Source organism: Propithecus coquereli, unplaced genomic scaffold (genome assembly GCF_000956105.1).
Source record: "Propithecus coquereli isolate 6110/MARCELLA unplaced genomic scaffold, Pcoq_1.0 Scaffold2, whole genome shotgun sequence".
NCBI classification, from domain to species: Eukaryota; Metazoa; Chordata; class Mammalia; order Primates; family Indriidae; genus Propithecus; species Propithecus coquereli.
Window position 1 is genome coordinate 3,192,621 of NW_012144966.1, and position 16,200 is coordinate 3,208,820.

The following is a 16,200-nucleotide window of genomic DNA, read 5'->3' on the forward strand; positions in this document are numbered from 1 at the left end:
ACTGCTCCCCTACACAGTAGACTATACTGTCCAAGCTGGCTTTAGAGTGTCAGACATTCCAGCTGCATTTCAGGCATCAGGAAGGAGAAAGGGGCAAACGAATTCACATCCTGTTGAGTCAGTTCCCTTTAGTCCCAGAAATCTCTCAGGAGAAATCTGCTAATATCTCCTTGCTTAGAACTTAGTTTCATGCCTACATGCAAAGGAGGCAGGGAAACCTAGTCTTTTAGCTGGGCCCATTGCCCAATAAAAATAAAACTACATTCTGTTTCTAAGGACGAAGGGGATGATAGCTATTGGGTAGGTTACAAGAGTCTCTGTCCCTCTGGCCTTACTTGGTAGCAGCGTGCTGGGAAATTGTTGGCAGCAGCAGCAAACACTGGGCACAGTGACCAATCACCCCTATGTGGACAGAGGGGGTTCACCATGGTCAACTCAGAATTGAAGCACAAAGGTAAAACCCCTACCCAAACCCTCCCCTTCATATAGATTTTGTTACCATCATGCCCACCAACGCCACCTTCCGCCTGGCCCCAGACTGGAGCCAGGGCCAGAATTCAAGGAGTAACCAGGTAGAACAGAAAGTTTGGAAGGCACAGTTTAGCACAGTAGCTCAGCTGGCAGACTTGGGAAACAGACTGCCGAGGTTCAAAACCAAGTGTCACTGCCGATCAGCTGTAGGGCTTCCAATAATGTACATCTCCTCGCTAGGGCCCAGTGTCCTCGTGTTAAAATGGGGATGAGTGTGGGGCTAGCTTGAAGGTGCTGTGAAGATTTAATGGAAATAGCCATTACGCAAAGCTCTTGGAGCACCTGGCCAACAGTGAGGTCTCCGTAAACATTAGTTACTAATTCTAAGTGGAGCTGCCATGGGCTAAGGTAGAACCTCCCTGGAGGCAGCTGCCAACCCTGATGGTGGGCTTGGGTCCAGAGACCTGTTCCACAGGAAGCACAGAAACCACCAACTGGGAAGTGCCATCAGTTTACTTAATACTTTAAGCCCTATATTTCTACAGCTCAGAGAAGATTGCAACCAGTTCCATTATTCTGAACCCTTGTGACAAATACCCAGGACTTTCCTGTTTTGTTACTTTGTGGGACAGTATCTTTTCTTTCCCTGAGTTTGCTTTCCCTTCTTGACTACTTGAATTCTTTCCAACATATTTTTTTAAAACAGTACTTCGAAAAAAAAAAGACAAGCAAACAAACTGACGTGCTAGATGTAGCATCTGACTTGGCACACATCCTCTCCACAATAAAGCCTGCGGCCACCGCCACCCCTTTGCAAACCCTGGTGAGTCCGCATGTCTCACTGGATACCGAAAAAGTGACACTATCATTTTCTTAGACAAACATCTTGGGCAATTTGGCTTCTTTTACTTCGCCATTAATACAACCAGTTCAGCTGAGTACCTTAGGGAACCTTGAAAGACCAGTTCTGGTTGTTTTAACCTCCTCCCTGCCTTATCACTTTGGTTTATAATTCTAACACATTTGCCAGTGGCTTCTAGCTGCCACTGAAAGAAATACCTAAGATAAGCAAAAAGCATTTCTTATTCTTAAGATCTGTGTCTCTCTGACATAACAGGGAAAGATTTAAAGAATGCCAAAGGGTGCCTGAGCGTGTGTGTCTTCGTGGGTGTTTATGCAAAACTGGGACTCCATGTTCCTGTGCTCTATGACTTTAATTCCTTCTGCCACTTCCCAGATGGGCTGAAACTGTTGGAACTGATCCCTCTGCCCTCTTAACCTCTGATTCAAGATGGGGCCAAGATGCCACCTGGTTGGCACCCTGGGGGGGCAGGGAAGTGTCTGAGAAGAGTAACAGTGCCCCTGCTGGTGCGTGCTGATGACCGTGGATGTGACAATAGGAAACCTCACCCAGGGGCCTCCTGAAGCAGCAGGATTGTGTCCCTCAGTGTCTCGCCCAGTGGCCCATACAAACTGCTGATTCATGGCCAATACAAATGTGGCAATTGTTGCCAGTATCCCATGGAGGCCTGAGACTGGACCCTCTATGCTATCTCTGCAGTGGCTGTGTCTTCCGGGTATGGCTGGGGTCTGTTCAGCCTGTTTCCCCATTCCTCTTTTCGTCCTAACAGCACTCCCTTTTCTTCAGGAAATTTCTCAACTCCAGGTGAATCTAGTGAGTCTAATGAGTCACAGTGCCTGATCCGATCCGTCAGGGTGAGAATGTGACCCAGCCAGGCCAAACTTAGTCCTGCATCCCTTTGGACATTGTCAAGGAAGCTGGAAAGCTGGGGGTCGTTCTGGCCACAACCTCTCCCTCACCTGCCATATCCAAGCTTCCAGGTCTGCTGATTTTACCTCCTCGATTTCTTTCCTGCCCTCCTACCCCACCACCCTAGTCCCAGCTGTTATCATCTATCTCCCAAACACCTGGGTGGCCTTCTAACTGATGTCCCCACATTCACTCTGAGCCACCTCCACCCAGCCTGCTGCAGCAGGAGCCAGTCTTTCAAAGAATGAATACGAATGTGTCACTTCACTCACCTTTGATGTTGATCCTGGCTCCGCATGGCCTTAGGATAAAGACAGAATTCCTTAATGTGGCCCACAAGCCCCATGGACTACTCCCTCCCCCCTTCTGCTCTTACCTTGCACGATGCTCTGCTGGCTCTTTTCACTCTACTACTCAGACACTCCCGGAGCCCCAGTTTCTGGTATCAACATGCTGCTTTGTACGTGCTGGTCCCTCCACCCAAAATACCCTTCCCCTAACCCTTCACCTAGGTAACCCATCCTTCTGATCTTAGCTCAGACATCGTTTGCTTGGGGAAGCTTTTCCCAACCTCCAAGGTCAAATCCTCCGTGTACACTCCCCCATACCATCTATCTCTTCCTCAAAGCATGTGCCACAGTGCAATTTTGCACTTGGCCAATTGATTTACATTTGTTTATCCCACTGATTACGAGCTTCATGAGGCTAGGCACGATGTATTTTTGCTCATAATAATTGTTGAATGACTGATAGTGAATGAATTGATCCAAGCAGTGGGTATCCAACATAGATTGGGCCAACTGGAGCCTTTCCCCAGAATTTCCCAAATCAAAGGTGGAAGAGAGTTGTTCTCTTCTCCTCTGGGATCACAAGATATAAGGAGGCAGGCTCTGGGCTGCAGATGCCCATCTTTCCTGCCTTATGATTGATGCTCACCTGTCTGAAAAATAATATCTGGCAGGCCGGGCATGGTGGCTCACACCTGTAATCCCAGCATTTTAGGAGGCCAAAGTGGGAGGATCATATGAGGCTAGGAGTTCAAGACCAGCCTGGGCAACATAGTGAGACCCCATCTCTACAAAAAATAGAAAAATTAGCCAGGCATGGTGGTGCACACCTGTAGTCCCAGCTACTTGGGAGGCTGAGGCAGGAGGAGCACTTGAGCCCAGGAGTTGGAGGTTGCAGTGAGCTATGATTGGGCCATTGCACTCCAGCTTGGGTGACAAAGTGAGACGCTAGCTCAAAATAATAATAATAATACCTGGCAAGTAGAGAGGAAAGAAGGTCCTGCCAGGACGAGGTCCCTCACTCCATCCCCAGGCCCCTGAGCTCAGGAGTTCTTCCTTCAGTTCTCCAAGCCTCCCTGGGACATTCCCAGTTGTGGAAGCAATAGATCTCCAGTTTATGTAAGCTCGTTTGAGTTGGGGTTTTGTCACTTGCAACAGAAAGATCCTTGGCTAAGGCAAGTTAACTTGATGGCCTGGGCTTAGAGATGCAAGACTAGAGAGACATTAGGTTAGGACATTTAAAAAACAATTGGCCTAGAGGCAAGTTAAAAATTCTATTTGGTACGGCTGATTTGCCTACTGCGATTAGACTGCACAGATGCCCACTGTTATCTGCCATAGGAAAGGTGCTCCTGACCTGCTGGCAAGCATTTGGGGCATGGCTCAAGTGCTTTATTTGAATGCTGAGTACATCTCTGCAGCAACACATCTAACCAGCCATCCAGTCATGCAACACACATGCATTGTGCACCTACTGTGGGCAACACGGACACTGCAAGAAACAGAGTGAATAAGATTCAGTTCACTTGAGTGGTTTAGAGTGTGGTTTGATAGGGAGTGTGGCATAAACATAAATAGCAAGACAGAAAGTGCTCAGGACTACTGTCAGGGAGCTCACCCCGGAAAGGCTGCACAAGGGGCAAGACAGCACCCCTAAGAGCACGGACTTCGGAGCCAGAACGACCCCAGTGTGAATGTCAGCTGCGCTGCTGACTGCCTGACTTCATCTCCTCTGCTGTAACGTAGGGATAATCATTCCCTTGCAGGTTATTAGGAGGATTAACAGAGATAAAATACATCGGCTGCGCAGCAGAGAGGCGCCCAGCAAATTGGAGCGAATGTTATTATGTGCCCAGGTGGTACTTGGAGAACCACCTGGAAAAAGCCCCTGCCCAAAGCTGTATACCCTCTCACCCCCGTGTAAACCATAGCACTTGAAACCCCAGCATCAGGGATTCAGTTTAGGGGTTTATGGTCTGCTTGCTAGAAGACCCCTGTTAAAATGCAAATGTGTTATTTGAAAGTGCTAATACAGTGAGTAATTAGAAAATGTAAACACATATCAAGGATCAGTTAAATTGCTGGGCATGTTGTCTCAGTCCTATAATCCCAGTACTTTGGGAGGCCAAGGTGGAAGGATCACTTGAGGCCAGGAGTTCAAGACCAGCCTTGGCAACATAATGAGACCTCCATCTCTAAAAAAATAAAAACAAAAAAATTAGCAAGACCCTGTCCTTAAAAAAAAACAAAAGCAAAAACAAAAACCCCACAAGATCAGTTAAATTATCAGCACAGAGCAGACTAGGAAGGAGGACTTGGAGAATAAGGGACAAATGACAGTACGACCTAGCTGCATGCCATGCACTGTGCCACATGCTTTTCACGCCCAGTTGACCTTGCACAATTGACCTAAGCTCTTGGGGCTCAGTTTCCTCATCTGAGGAAAAGAGGAAGCGGGGGCACGCAGGTCCCCTCCCATCAGGGCAGATCAGGATGCCGTGGCAACACCACCAGGTCCTGCTTCAGCAGCTGGGATGCCCACTGATGCAGCTGGAACCTTTTATGGTGGAAACCTGAAAGGAAAAGATGTGACCAGATCTCATTTACCTTGAGGAATTCTGTTCCTGAACTTACCCCAGTTCTGCGAATGTCACCTTTTAAGGTGTGTTCTCTTCTCTTACACTTTGAAGGCCTAAGATGTGCTCGTATCTAGCATTCTAAGGACAGATGAACTGACCATAAACTGATGCAAACAGGAAAGATATTCGCTTGAAAGGCCTTAAAGCAATGCAAACACTGAGACTTCTTGTTGCAGTAGTCCACAGGGGGGCATTGCACGCCCATTCATAATTGTGGAATTTTCCATTCCATCACTAGACGCCAGAAGATCAGAAACAATTCCTGCACACAGACAAATGACAACTCTGTGATTTATCTCAATGGGCATCTTTCTGGTCTTTATTAATTCATACTTCTCTTCTGACTAGAGGACAAAGGTAGATTTTTTTTTTTTTTTTAATCACTCAGTCTGAGATTTGGAGAGAATCTCGGGATTGGTGGAGCTTCCCAAACACTGGCCAGCCAGCTGCATCAGGGTATCTGAGAAGCTTTTGTCACATGCTCAATCCTCAGGGCCTGTCCCTTGGAGAACCTGACTCAATAGGCCTGGGGTAGGAGTGGGTGTGGCCTGGTGTGGCAGAGACTTTGTAATTTTTTTGGTAACAGCATTATTGACATATAATTCACATACCATTCACACCTTTAAAGTGTACAATTCAATGATTTTGGGTATATACAAAGAATCATGCAACCATCACCACAATCAATTTTAGAACATTTTTGTCACCTGAAAAAGAAGCCCTGTGCCCATGAGCTGTCACTTCCCAATTCCACTGTCTCCCCAGCCTAGACAACCACTAATCTACTTTCTCACTTTACAGATTTACCTGTTCCGGGCATTTCATATACATGGAGTCATATACTTTGTGATCTTTTGTGGCCGGCTTCTTTCACTTTCCATAATGTTTTCAAGGTTCATCCACACTATAGTATGTATCAATACCCCATTGTTTTTTATGGGTAAATAATATTCCACTTATGGATATCCACATTTTATTTATCGATCCATCATTTGATGGACATCTGGGCTCTTTCTACCTTTTGACTGTTATGAATGATGCCCCTGTGTCTATTCATGTACAGGTTGTTGTGTGGACAAGTATTGTGGTCCTTTAAAAATAAGTCAGTGGTGGCCAGGCGTGCCGGCTCACGCCTGTAATCCTAGCACTCTGGGAGGCCGAGGCAAGAGGATCACTTGAGGTCAGGAGTTCAAGACCAGCCTCAGCAAGAGCAAGACCCCGTCTCTACTAAAAATAGAAATAAATTAGCTGGGCTACTAAAAGTAGAAAAAAATTAGTTGGGCATGGCGGTGCACGCCTGTAGTCCCAGCTACTCGGGAGGCTGAGGCAGGAGGATATCTTGAGCCCAGGAGTTTGAGGTTGCTGTGAGCTAGGCTGACGCCACAGCACTCTAGGTGACAGAGCGAGACTCTGTCTCAAAAAAACAAAAAAAGTCAGTGGTTCTCAACCATGAGTGATTTTGCCCCCACCGGGGGACATTTGGCAATGTGGGGAGACATTTTTGGTTGTCACACCTGGAGGAGGGGTGCTCCTGGCAGCAAGTGGGTAGAGGCCAGGGACGCTGCTAAACGTCCTACAATGCACAGGGCTGCCTCCACAACAGTCATCCTGGGAAGTGTCTGCAGGGCCTCAGTTGAGAATCTCTGCCGGAGGAGACTCAGGCACACAGCCACGAGGTTTGGGAAACATTGAGGGTCCTCACTCTCCCTCCTTCCAGTTGAACCATATCTAGACAATTCCAAACTTATAAAACTCGGCCTTATTTTGAAAAACCCCTTCAAAGAGCAAAAACTCACATTCCTTTAAAACACTTTCCAGGGTCTGAAATTTATTGCTTATACTAGGGGTTCTTAACCCAGGGTAGTGCTGTAGGGAATTTACAAACCACCTGAAATAGGCTATAAATTTATAGTCGCATATACATTTTTCTGGAGATAGAGGCTCAATTCTAAGTGGGCCTGTGAGCCAGATCCTTCCTTTATCCCCAGATTTGAAGAGCAATATTTTATAACTTCCACCCAGGTTGCTTCACCACTTGATTGGATTCAACTATGGGCATGGTTCTCAAATTTGACTGCACAGTGGAGGGCAGGAATACATGGGGTGAAGTGAACGGGAAAGAGCCCACTGTGTCACCCGGCACAGCTGTTTGTGGGTCATGATCTCCCACTGGCTATGAGTCTCAAGTCTTTGTATCAGGTCCTGCACCAGGCCATGTATTATACTCTATAAATGTTTATTGAATAAAGGAAAATCAATTATTAACATATATAGCCCCTCCATCAGCAAATTAGAATATCAATATTCTAGGCTCAATTGCTCACTCCCTACTTCCAAGCACAATCCAGCTGAGAGAAGTGATATTTATGAAGCTCTCCTGAGGCTTTGTTTTGATAAAAAATAACAGTCTGCAGCCCATAAGGAGGTGTGTCCACAGGGGCCACCAGCCGATAACAATAATGCAAGTCCTTTGCTTGGTTCTGGTGAGTGGATGTGATTGCCTGGAGTGCCATGATTATGTACACTGCTCATATGCAGTCAGGGATTACCCAAATTAGTGCTTTACTCCTGTTTCCTGGGGACGGACTCCACGTGCAGCGATGAGCCTGCCTGCCAAACCCGCTCGCTGGCGTGGCATCTCCCACCGCGCTAGGGTATGGCAGAGCTGGAATTCCTGCCGATTTTAGGCAAGAAGCTTTGCTACTGTTACATCACCAATGTTGTTTAGAGGGGATCATGACTTTTTCTTGCAGTTTTTCTTGCATTTTCATGATAATTTTCTGTTTCTCTTCATCCTTAGCAATCCGGTTTGCCGTAGCTTTGCTTTGTAAGCCCTGCAGGCTGTGGTAGGGAATGTTTCACCAACACTTTTCCATTACTAAAGTTTCTACGTTGGTTTTTGTGCATTAATTGTCACTTTGGCCTGTCCAGTTTCCCTTCCACTTTCTTGTAGTAACAGTACTCCACTTTCCCCTTGGAGACCCCCTCCCCACCTCCATGTGGCCTCGGTGGGGCTATGTATCTTGGGGTCTTGCCTCCTCTGCTGCCCTTCTGTCCCCTACCCCAAAGGTGCCCAGCCAGCCAGGGTAACCCAGAGCACTTCCTTGGAGTGGGGTATAACCCACACTAGACCATCTGGGTCTTCCTTACAATTTGGCAAGTTGATGCTCGTTAAAAGAGAGTGGGCTGCCCTGTTCCTCTAAGACAGTGGTTCTCAAATCTAACACTTTCTTTTTATAAACAAATAGTTTGTTATTACACTTTTAATATACTGAAAGAGAATTCATAGATAACGCACAGGTCATTTAAAAAGTCAATGTGATGTCCTAATTGTAATACAAAGGAGAAATTAAAATAGCTTCTAATAGAATAAAATCATTTGTAAAAATAGCACATAATAAAATAATAATGCACAAATACATAAATGCATGGGTCTACCTGCACTGGATCACTTGATGAGGGAGTCAGATGCTTGCCCCAGACCTGCAGAATCACCATGAGTGTGACAGTGACAGGCAGAGCTATGTGCAGATGTGCTGTGCGATGCCTCCAGTTCCATGAGTGACATTGCCATTGATGACATGATTTCTGAAACGGTGAAATGGTGAACAGCCCTTGGTAAAATTTCAAACAGAAGAAAGTAACAATTTTCCCTCACTTTATACGTGGTGGTATTCACAGACAAGTCAGTGTGTATTAAAAGAGTACAAGAAATACTTTGCTTATATATAAAATGGGGTTAAGTCTAGGCTCAATTAACTATAAATAGGCTTTCCACCCACGTAAGTGTCCAATGGGACGTTAGACATTTGTGTGGGATGCAGGACAATTCTTCTTTGTGTAGAACTGTCCCATGCTTTGCAGCACGTCTAGCATTAAGTTCAAGCAGTAACTTCCCACCATGATGACAACCAGAACCATCCCTTCGAATTTCCAGGATTCCCTCTAGGGGGCGCTACTCCCATTCCCCCATTGAGCAGCACCGTTCTTGGAATATGAGTGGCTGTTAACTGCCCCGAAACTGGAGCTACTCGCACGCAGTCCTCTTTCCCAGCTTCACGGAAGCAGCCATCTGTAGAAGAAGCAAATGCAACCAACGTGGAGAGGAAGGCAGAAATAAGAGGTGGCAAGACACGGTGGCACACGCCTGTAATTCTAGCACTCTGTAAGGCTGGGGTGGGAGGATCGCTTGAGCTCAGGAGTTCGAGTCCAGCCTGAGCAAGAGGGAGACGCTATCTCTAAAAAAATCTTTGGGTAACTTTCCTGATCTTTAAACTTGGGACAATAATAACACCCCACCTCCCAGGGTCTCAATGACAGCTGAGATGAAGACGTAAGTGTGCTTAGCAGTGTCTAGGCCTAAGTCATGGCTTAATAAACATCATTTCTCCTATGCCCGCCCCTTTCTTCCTTGTCACCTTTCAAGAAAGGGGACATAAACTCAGGGTGGTCAGCTATTAACCAGTTCTTCCAAGAGTATTAGCACAAAGGGCAATATCTCTCTTGGACTTGAATTTTAATCAGAAATTCTGACAAAGCACAGAAGGACAGAGGAGGAAGGGGTCTTAGAGGTTATCTAGTCCAACTCTTCATTTTATTTTGTTTTCTATTTTTAAAATTTTTATCAAGGTTAGAGTTGCATATAGGTTAAAGAGTCAACTAGCTCTACAAGATTTATGTAGATAATCGGTAGTCTCAGGCCTCACGCCTCTATTTCCCTGTCAGGAACAGCCTTTTCCTGCATCTAGCTGATAACCTCCAAGCCCAAATACATGCTTGTGATGCCACTTCTAACTTTTCTGGATTAGGCACTTTCTGACTGATCTCCCACTAGAGAAAAGGAAGATATGACTTCTCGTGTTGCAGATTAGGAAGCTGAGTGATTTGCCCAAGGCCGCACTGAATCAGATAATTGGAGGTGAAGCCAGAGACCCTGCATTTTTTAAAAGCTCCTTAAGTATTTTCTCACACTCAAGTTTGAGAGCCACGGCTAAGGCAGAGAGAGAATGCTTTGGAGGCAGAACTGCACATTTAAATCTTGGTTCTGACGTTTTCTATGTCATCTTGAGCAAAACTTTTCAGAGCTTCAGTTTTTCTTCTCTAAAATGGGCACATTTTTAAGGATTGATACGGATACAGTGGGATGACATAGTCAAATTCCATACAAGGATGAGTGATGATTGTGAGTTCCAGCTACAAAAGCTTGGGCATATTTGTTCACTTCTCAGAGCCTGTTTTCCCTTGTTAGTACCACTGAGTGGATAATACCGACCTCACAGTGTTGTTTGGAGGATTATGTGAGGTAGGATTTATAAAGTAAAACAAAGCAAAACAAAAACCTTGGTGTGGCCTGCACGACCCCTCGTGCTCAGCACCTCGGCCTCCTCCCTTCCAGGTCACCGGCCTCAGGTCTGCTTCTCCAAGAGAACTCGTGGCTTCTCATACTTGCCGTTTTTCTGCCCAGAATCTCCTCGTCCTCACCCTCTACACTGCCCCTTCACCTAGCTAATCCTCACTCACATTTCAGGCCTCAGTGAAACGTCCCTGGTCCAGGTCAGCCTTCCCTGTCCTCAAACTCAGGGCTGCTCCCCTGTGTACCGTCCATGCTCTGCCTCTGCACTTGCCCTGCATGGACAGATCGAGCTTGGAGCCTATTCCACTGGTGTTCTTCCTTGCTGAGCGTCTGGCTTCCCCAGCAGACTCTATGAGCACAGGGACATCCACTGAGGTGCCCACAGCCCAGGGACAGTGCCAACCCCACCACAGGTGTCCACTAAAGATCCATCCTCTCCCCTCTTGGCTGAATACCAGGCCACCTTGCTTGGCCAGCTCACTGCCGGAGCCACCAGCTCACCCTTGCTCCAACAGCTCCCTGACTAGAGATGCAGAAAAGCTGGTTGTCCCCAAGTTCATGTTTACTTAACCAAAATCAAAGTCTGATAGCTGAACAGTCAAACAGGCTCGGCAGGCGGGGTGTACCCAAGCATGTTGTGTACAGCGTCCCCTGGCACGGCTGAAAACGCCCTTCCTTTATCCCCCACCGTGGAGCTGTGGCTCTCCTTTCTGCCGAAGAAACAAAATCTTCTTTATGGGACCCTTTAAAAGATAGGATTTCAAGTGGTAGGGAGGGCCCCACTGCGACTGCTTCAGAGCCGTGGGGCATCGCCGTCATTCACATGGTATCCTCGCAACTGAGGAAGAGGAAGAAAAGCCAAAAAGAATCAAAAGCAGAAACAAAACAACTTCTCTGAAAAAGCATTCTGCGAAAGCCCTGTGCATTCAAAAGGGGGTTAGTTGGGTCATTTCCAGTTGTACTGTCGAGAAAAGAGCTATTTCTCTCTTTTAACTCTCAAATACAAGGATGCTATTCAGTGACAATCGTATGTTCCTGATTTTCAGTGATTTACTTTCAAAACTCAATTTTTGAAAAAAATTGGGCCAACTGTGTTGTGATATCCTATCACTAGAACAGAAATTTCTAACACTGGATAAATGCCTACCTAGAAATATTCTCATGCAAGCAACAGCTGACATGGATGTCACAGAGGGGACTTAACCATGTGGGGGACAGTTTAGAGGAGAAAGGACGGTGGTTATTAAGAGCCTGGGTACTGCAGACACATGGCGCAAGTGCCGTCTCTCCCCGCCCCTGCCCCCAGCAGGCGTTGCTAAGTGCTCACAGCAGCGTAGCACGACAGTTTAGTTACCTGGAAGACAGTAAATGCTGAATAAATGGTAACTAACAATAATAATCAATAATAACTGATATGTAATTTAAATAACATCATTCCCACTGGCATAATTCACTTCAGCAAGTAGTGATCTCAATTACATTTTCACTCTTTTCCATAGTTCCTAACATTTTTCTATCTATTTTAATCTTTCTCGTTAACTGTTTCCTTACACTGAGAAATGACACGGCAGAGTTGTCAATAGATCAAAGAGCTTGCCTGGCTTTACCTAGTGAAGCAGAATAAGGAGAAAAAGGGAGGAAGAAGATTATTAAGTGAAAAAAACAAGCTCTAAAACCATATATTGAAAGACCTCTTTTTGAGGGTGGGAGGGAGTTTACAAAGCCAGAGTAAAAAAGACTGGAAAGACACAAACTAAAATTGTACCAAATGTGCACTAGCTCCTCTTCATCTTGGGGTTGGGGAAGCTTTTTACTTTATTCTCTTGACTTATCTGTATTTTTTAAATTTTATATAATGAATGGATATTGCTTTCGCAATAAGAAAACTTAAAAAAAAAAACCCAATTTTTTTTTTTTTTGAGACAGAGTCTTGCTCTGTCACCCAGGCTAGAGTGCCGGCGCATCAGCCTAGCTCACAGCAACCTCAAACTCCTGGGCTCAAGTGATTCTCCTGCCTCAGCCTCCCAAATAGCTGGAACTACAGGCATGCGCCACCATGCCAAGCTAATTTTTTCTATTTTTAGTAGAGACAGGGTATCGCTCTTGCTCAGGCTGGTCTTGAACTCCTGAGCTCAAGCGATCCTCCCGCCTTTGCCTTCCAGAGTGCTAGGATTACAGGTGTGAGCCGGCTCGCCCAGCCCAAAATATTTCTGATATCTGTGGAATCGGTACCTTTGTTCAGAAAAGCAAGAAACATTCTTGTTGCCTATGACTGATAAAGATAGTCATCAGCTGTAAACAAACACAAAAATAATTTTTTTTTTTTTTTTAGAGAGAAGGTCTCACTCTGGCACCCAGGCTGGAGTGCAGTGGCCCAATCATGGCTCACTGCACCCTCAAACACCTGGACTCAAGTGATCCTCCTGCTTCAGCCTCCCTAGTAGCTAGGACTACAGGCATGTGCCACCACACCCTGCTAATTAAAAAAATTTTTGTTTTTGTAGAGATGGGGGTCTCCATGGGGGCCCAGGCTGGTCTCACACTCCTGGCTTCAAGTGATCCTCTTGCCTTGGCCTCCCTAAGTGCTGATGTTACAGGCATGAGACACTGCACCCAGCCCAGAAAAATAATTAAAATGTCTCAGGCCCAAGATCTGGCCATCTTAGGCATCTGTCTCTGAGAGCAGTACCATGGGATAGCTTCAGGAATGTCCTGCTGTACCCCTTGACACCCAAATGAAAAGAACAGTGATGTCCCCCTAAGCCTCCTTATATCCCTTAATTCTTGATCCTGCTCTGTAATCCACACATGAATCTAAATCTTTCTTAAATCGACATGTTTCCTGCCTATTAGACTCATCTTGAAACAATTGTATTGAGCCCTGAATTCCCCCAAGCCTATCAGCCAATGGGTGCAGAGTAGGTCCCACCAAGAGTGACCAAACAGCAGTCACTGGTTCATCCCCAACCGAGACCTCCACCCATTGCAAAGAACCTCTTAAAAAGTACGGTGATCCCCCCCAGAAGCATCTCCTGTGTGCTCACGGAAAGTCCATGCCCCACCACAGTCCTCGTGTCCCACATTACACTACAGAGCCCATGCAATCAAGTTTCAAATCCTGGCTATGGAGCTTACCAGCTGTGCAACTTTGGGCAAGATACTTAACCTCTCTGATTCTCAGTTTCCTCACTAGTAAAATGTGCATAATTAATAGTATCTATTTCATAGGATCATTGTGAAGATTAAATGAATTAATGTTGTAAAGTGCCTGGCATCATAGTAAGGTACTCAGTACATGTTAACTATTATTTTTATTACTGACCAATATTTCTGCTCAGCTTTTGAGCATCCACTCACTGTTTCTCAACAGGTTCCAAGCAGCACGCGAAACAAACCTTTATTCTACAAACAGGTGAAGAAGACTTTGAATAAAATCCCAGGCAATGCTTTGCAGACTTCAGTTTTGTCCCAGCAAGCTGCTTGGATGAGGTTCTAACGCAGCTTCTTCCCAAGGAGGCTTTTTTTCCAAGATGAGACCCATCTCCCATAAAGCAAGGTGGAGCCAAAATCTCAGCGTTCGGAATTCTGAGAGCTGGGGGGCTCTTCGAGGGCCCTATGAGGACCACGGTAGGTTTGATTCGTGCTCCAGTGGCTTTCTCACTTGCAGAGTACAGGTGACAGATGACCCGACTTACCACGTTCCCCACTTATGAATGGGCTCCCCAGGCTCCCCTTCAGGATACTTTGTAATTAAGTAATTAAATTAATAACCTGAGAACTAGTTTCTTCCAGGCAAGTAAACGAGCCCGCGTGACATGAGTGGTCGCTGCCGCTGCATCTTTGTGCTCGTAGCTGGTCTCACTGTTTACACAGTCGCTTACGCACCGCAGCGCTGTCGCCTTAACTTTTTAATTTGATTTCGTGAGTCTGTGTCTCCCCTATGACCACACCTCCAAAGCGAAAGTCCACTGAAGTCCAGGTGAGCCTGCAGCAAGGAGAAAGGTGACTACAATGGACACGAAAATAATGAAAGTAGAAATAATTACACGTTTGGAGAAAGGCCAGACACCACGTTCAGTGGGAAAGCATTAGGCTTCGGTCGCTCCACTATGGGAACAATCGCAAAGGATAAAGTGGGAATAATGGACCGTGTGAAAGGCAGTGCTCACCGAAAGCATCAATTATTACTAAGCAGCGTAGTGGATTCATTATTGAAACAGAAAGGTTAGTATTGATTTGGTTAGGAGATCAAAATAAACGTGACATTCCTATTAGCCTAGGAATTAAAAGAAATAGCACAATCGTTTCTGTAACTCATTATTACAGTGCAGAGGTATTACTAGTATCATTACAGCATTATACTGTATTATTATTACCACATATGAGCCATTATAATATTGTTATTATTATTATTATTACCGTGTATGTGATGTTCATCAGGAATCCGAGTACATATAAATCGGACCTAAAGACATTCTTAGGAACATGTCTCGTCCATAGCCTGGGGACCGCTTGTATTAATAGCCTGATGCCCAGGCTATACCCCAAACCAATTAAATCCAGATCTCTGAAGGTGGGACCCAGACATCAGCATTTTTTAAAGTTTCCCAGGTAATTCCAACGCCCAGTCAAGGCTGAGCAGCACCTCTGAGGCCTAAACAAAATGCCATGGATTTGTGAATGTTTCCACAGTAGTAACGAATCACACTTAGTGGTTAATGTTAATATTGAAAAACATCAGCAGATGGTAATTTTATAAACTGACAAGATTGAAGGGCATAAAAGGCTCAGGTATGGGACCCTTAAGACATCAAAGCTTCATGGTGTCCTTTTGCCGTTGTGAAAGACGCTTGGCTTGGAGGATGCCCGGGTGGCACTGCTTGTGTTCTGGTATGTCACAGAGTTTTAGGGGTACACTTGCCTTCTATCTGCAAACATCCTCCCTGCTCTCAGCAGAACCTTCCATGGGGGTCCAGAATGGCTGCCTGGCAAATCCGAGCCTTGCGTCTCCAGAGTGGCCCTGCTCTCAGGAAAGAGTCGACATATGAAAGGTAAAGAACCAACCCCCAGCAGGTGCTGAAGGAGAGACGGGAAGCCAGGCCAGGTAGCAAGGAGAAGGGGGCTGTGGAGTGTCCCGGAGGGGCTGGGAGGCCACCCAGAGGAGGTCATCAGGGAGAGACATCAGGGGAGTGTCACTGCGGAAGTCCTTTAACCTCACTGTGCTTCTGTTTGTCCAAATGGAACACGGAGACAATAGTACCCATTTCAAGGTCACTTTGAGGGTTAAATGAGTTAGTGCAAGATATGTAAAGTGGATGGGGCTTGGCACCGAGAAAACCCTTGAAGCATTAGCTGTGCTTACTATTATTATCATCAAATTATTATTAAGCAGCAATGGCTGTTGTCCAGACTCTTCTACAGCTTGGATGAAATTTTCCTCAAAAGCATTCCTGTCACTTTTGAGAGGCAGAAAACTTCTTCCCATTGTAGCTTTGGGGGAACGCTTTGGATGGTCCTTAAAACACTGATGGTCAGGGCCTGTATTTATGTCACAATCAGGATTGACATCCACATGACTGTGATAATTTAATGGCATGTGTGAACTTTTATCCCATTTCAGGCATCTGCTCTGTATCCTTCTCATTGAAACCATCCATCTTTCCCCCCAAAAAGCTATGC